The following is a 5694-nucleotide window of genomic DNA, read 5'->3' on the forward strand; positions in this document are numbered from 1 at the left end:
AATGATAATAATAATAATAATAATAATAATAATAATAATAATAATAATAATAATAATGTTACTACTACAACTCTTACTACAATCACACAGGAATTACAATAGCATGGAAAGAATCGCACCAGATCACACCGTTTAGCTGTCGCATCACCATCGCCATGAGCAGACTCAGTTCCATGCTTCCATACAGCCCGCCACCTGAACACCACACACACTACTCCACAACGCAGGAAATCTGAACACCAAGGAGACAATCTTCTTCCTGGTCATTAATGAACAGAGGTACCTGGTGAAGGAAATGAAGCGAGGCAATGCGCGTCGTGTGGAACCTCAGACCTTTTACTGAAGTAGTTATCAGTCTTTGTTGTAATTCAGGTGTAGGTCACGTCCCATGTTTGTTTCTTGCGAGAGTAGCATAGAGAAGGGAGTTATTGTTTCTCATTCCCTACGCAGTACAGCTGGACAGGGAAGGACCCGTACACATACACAAATAAGAGGAAAGCTTGTCCTGCTTCGCTGATACTTTGCAAATCTATAGTATCCTTTTATTTGTTCAATGAAATCGTGTTCATTAATTCAAAGAATGTTATTTGTCACGAGAGCCACGCTGCATAAGACTACCTACTTACTCTCATTCCTATTCTATCTACCTTACTAATGCAAGAGTTAACCAGTATCTTTACGCTTTCATTTCTTTTACCGGTACACTCTGGAGCTCCCTTAGTCTTTTTGTATTACCTCTTGCCTCCGACGTGAACTGTTTCAAAATAAGAGAATCAAGACACCTCAGACGCTAAACTGGCTTCTCTCTTGGCTCTTCTATACTCTTTTTTGGTAACAGCATTTGAGCGTCTCTCTCTCTCTCTCTCTCTCTCTCTCTCTCTCTCTCTCTCTCTCTCTCTCTCTCTCTCTCTCTGCTTCATCTGCCTGAAACATTAAGAAAAATTAAATTCGCACACAAACCACCACTTCGAAACATCGAGTAGAGAAAAGACGGCCTCTATATAAGTTCACGGTTGAAAAAGTTCGTTGCTGTACGCCCAAAACCATTCATCCCTTCTTCTCTACAGACCCATGGCATCACTAAGGTTCCCACTCACCTCAGCAGTTATTTACCGGCTAACTCTGGAAACGTAAACAGACGACTTACACCTACGTACATGGGCAGCTGGCAGTTCGATCTCCTATATACGAGTTTAGCACCACTTCGCTGGCTGGCCGTGTGATCTCCTATACCCATGAATCAGTCTTCAAGCATAGAGTACACACAAACCGGATTATCTGCAGTAGTAAATCTGACTAAAATCCAACACTTGATATTCTTTTCCCCCAGACACCAGTAAACAAATCAATATTCTATTTAACCAAGTGATCTGAGGAACATTTATCGTTTTACTTACACGTACAAAAAAAAGAAAAGAAAGAAATTAACTATGAATTCTGCGTGGAAGAGATGCTAGCGGTGCGTCCATCAGGGGACAAGGGACGCTGGGCACGAAGGTCTATTGAAGGGCGGGGGGACACGCGCTGGGATATATCGCCAGTGAGACACGGTCGTGGTATCGGTTTATAGGTCGCTTGGACAAAACACTGCACTAGGCTACACATCTGATACAGCCACTTACTAATACGTCTGGTATATACGAGAGAGAGAGAGAGAGAGAGAGAGAGAGAGAGAGAGAGAGAGAGAGAGAGAGAGAGAGAGAGAGAGAGAGAGACAGAGACAGAGACAGAGACAGAGACAGAGACAGAGGCAGAGGCAGAGACAGACAGAGACAGACATACAGACAAACAGAAATAACGTTAATAACGAAAACAAGAGAGCACTAAAATGTATGTAGGTACGTTAATTACTGTTTCTACTACTTCTATTCCTACTACTACTACTACTACTACTACTACTACTACTACTACTGTTCCGAACTCACATGAAAGGAAAAATTACATTTCTGGCATTTCGTTATGTAACTAAAAAAAAAATGAAATGGTAAACCTCAGGACGTGTTTAATTAAGGTCATGTCATTATACAGTGCATGAGAACTGTTTGGTTATTGTTGTTGTTGTTCGAGGTGGTGGTGGTGGTGGTGTGGTGGTGGTGGTGGTGGTGGTGGTGGTGGTGTGCTGCTGCTGCTGCTGCTGCTGCTGCTGTTGCTGCTGCTGCTGCTGGTAGTGGTGCTGGTGGAGGTGTCGTTGTTATTGTTGTTGTTTGTTGTTGTTATCGTCGGTGACGTTTAATATAATTTTTCATTTCTTTTTTTTTTTTTTTTTTCACGATTTCGCAGTGACGCTGTTGACTAATTCCCCGTAATCCGATATACGACGGAAATACGTCACGACCACTCAACATTTATTGAAAACATGTGAAAATGCTCCGTGGCGCACGAGAGCAAAGAAATAAATAATAACATAAAAGTGCGTCTGTATATAACTTCAAACATGACGTTCAACAACAAATATTTACCCACTTACCATCCTGCCTGCCTACTTAACACTACCTACCTGCCTACCTACCTACCTAACTATCCATCAATCAGTCTGTCTATGGAGTAGTTACATGTACAACACATTATACAAGCTTACATGCCAGACGTGAGCAGCAAACAATAGAACCTGGAAAAAAAAAATAACTCTCCTTAAATACAGAAATCACTGATCCTTTTTGAAACCATCACTGCAGAATATAAGCAGTCAACATACAAGAAGATATAATTTGTTTCAGATTATAAGATATCAAACAATACGCTATCACGCTCTCGGAAATCCAGTGTTCTTTATGTTCTTTAACGAAGTTTAATGAAATATGACATATACAATTTTCAGAAATGATTAATTTGATCCTCCTGATTTTTTTTTTCTATTTATTTATTATTATTTTTTTTTTCTTTTTATGAATGTTGCAAATTCCTTCTTGAATTATCAGTTCTATGAATACAGACATCCTGAGTCGTCTCCTCCAGCTGCTAACTCTGTACAGGGTCTATGTATGCAGGGCCGCCGAGAGAACTGAAATGTGCCGGTGCAAGAATACTGCAGCCAGTAGGTAAAGGCAGAGATAAGGGGGGGCCCCCATCTCTGCCTTATCCTACTGCCTGCCTTATCTTCCACCGCTATTTTTACGGTAACTGCTCTTCTGATATTGCTAACTGCATGCCTTCCTTTCCCTTCCCCTGGCCTCGCTACACAAGGTTTTTGTTACTTTCTATCATTCTTATTCTGTCCATCTCCCTAAAGCAAGAGTTACAAAGTATCCACAGTCTTTCATCCTTTTACTGATGGTACCCTCCGGAACTCTCACTTTGTCTTTCAAAAGGGAAGGTTTCAAGACTCTTCTCTCAAATTCAGATATTCATTTTGACAAATCTGTTTTGACGTTGGCATCTCCAGTGGGGCCCCATCCTTCTTTTTTTTTTTTTTTTTTCTTGCTGTCTTTTTGTTGCCCTTAGCGAGATTCCCTCTTATTTTGAAATAAGTCCAGATAAAGTCCAGATGAGACACCGAAACCTTTGAGAATCTGGTCCAGAATGCCACGACTAGATTCTGACATCTGCACAGGTTTTATTGTCCTATGTACTGATCTTGCAGTGTATGGCACTATCATCATTGAAAGTCCTCGCGAATGCTGCACATTTCTTTTCATTAAATTTTTATTTATTTGTTACTGATATTCTAATGCATGATATAAAACACCTTCAAAGAGTACTTATTAAATCAATCGAAAGCCAATAATTGATTTTGATTATATCATCTTGCATATTTTTTTTTTTCGTGTAGGTAAGCGTGAGACAATTATTATTACTATTATTATTATTATTATCTATTATTATTATTATTATTATTATCATTATTATTATTATTATTATTATTATCATTACTACTACTACTACTACTACTTTTATAGTTATTATTATTATTTTTATTATTATTATTATTATTATTATTATTATTATTATTATTATTATTATTATTATTATTATTATCATTATAATTATCATCATCATAATCATCACCATGATGATGATCATCATTACCCATTATATTTCATCATAAATCTTAAATTTGTTAGCATTACATTTATTTGTGTTGTCTTCATCACACGAACTTTAAAAAATTGTCATTCACGCCGACTTTCTTTCAATTATAAGCATAATGCTACGTCCCTGCATCTCGAAGAGGACTGAAGGCTTCCAGTGCTCACCCTTTTCTACCTAAACACAGGAAGGAGGAATGCCGCTGTGATTCAGAGCAATGCTACACTGAAAATATTGATAAATATATGAATAAATAAATAAACAAAAGAGATAGATAAACCGTGTACGCAGTTATGAAATTATGAGAAATCGTACGCGTGGTGCCATCCGTGGGGTGTGTAATGGTATTCAGCAACGTGCCCGCCTTGTGATGAACACTGTCTGCTCTCTCCCAGAATATTATACACCACAGCACAGCACCTTAATTCTTGCGGCTGAGGGAAAGAAAAGAACAGGAAAAGGATAAAGGAGGAGGAGGAGGAGGAGGAGGAGGAGGAGGAGGAGGAGGAGGAGGAGGAGGAGGAGGAGGAGGAGGAGGAGGAGGAGGAGGAAGAGGAAGAGGAAGAGGAAGAGGAAGAGGAAGAAGAAGGAGAAAAACACGAACAAGAACGAGAAGAACAAGAACATGAACAGCAGCAGCAGTAACAACAACAACAACAACAACAACAACAACAACAACAACAACAACAACAACAACAACGAATAAAGAAGAAGAAAAGAAAAAGAGAAGAAAAAGGACGCAGCACATACTAGGGAAGCAGGAAAGGGACAACAAGCAGCCGACGCCCACCTCACACATTAGACACACCATAAAACCATCAAAGACCACAATGACTGTGACAACATCCAGCCCAACACATGACAATAATAATGAGCTACGTCAGCCATGAAGCACGTGACGCTAAATGACCTGATAAATAACAGCTTCCCTTGTTACCCTATGTCCTTAACATAGGCTAGATTCTTAAGACTAGCGCCATTAACTGCCAGCCGCCTCAGACACCGACAGACAGATACCCAGTCCAGTGCCCACTACAGGTCCCACACGTTTATGGTCCATATTCTGAGACTCTTCTGCGCCATACCTCCACTACTTTCAAAAGCCTTTACATGACGTTACTTGGGTTTTTAAGGGTGTTATTATTGTTTTAGTGACAGATTAACAACGTTTCAACATTATTAATAGGAGAAACAGTCTTGAGAACCTGGCTTATCATTTTTGTGCCTTGGAAAATAGTTGTGGTGAGAAAGCAAAGCGTTTCTGAATACGAACCATATTGTCACTGTACAGGCGCGGCATCGCAGGCACGCATAGCAGCACAGCAGCTTCCTCCCATGACTGTAACTAAACGCACTCGGCAAATCCACCGAAACACCCCGGTACTGCATTCGCCCGCCAGTACCACACGCATTCCCCATACAGAATTCCATTGCATATCCCGAGAAGCGCACAGGAGACTATCATGGATCGCGCCACACTCTTGACTCCCTGGTACACATTAGAAGGGCAGCAAGCAACGTCATCTCTGGTAAGGCACACATAGACTGAATGACATCCGCTAGAGAATACATAAAAAGAAACAAAAGTAGGTGGATACGTCCATACCTATACGGATAAAACGAATATGGTCGACAAGACGCATGCACATAAAATGCGAGATATACACA

Source organism: Scylla paramamosain, chromosome 14, assembly GCF_035594125.1.
Source record: "Scylla paramamosain isolate STU-SP2022 chromosome 14, ASM3559412v1, whole genome shotgun sequence".
NCBI classification, from domain to species: domain Eukaryota; kingdom Metazoa; phylum Arthropoda; class Malacostraca; order Decapoda; family Portunidae; genus Scylla; species Scylla paramamosain.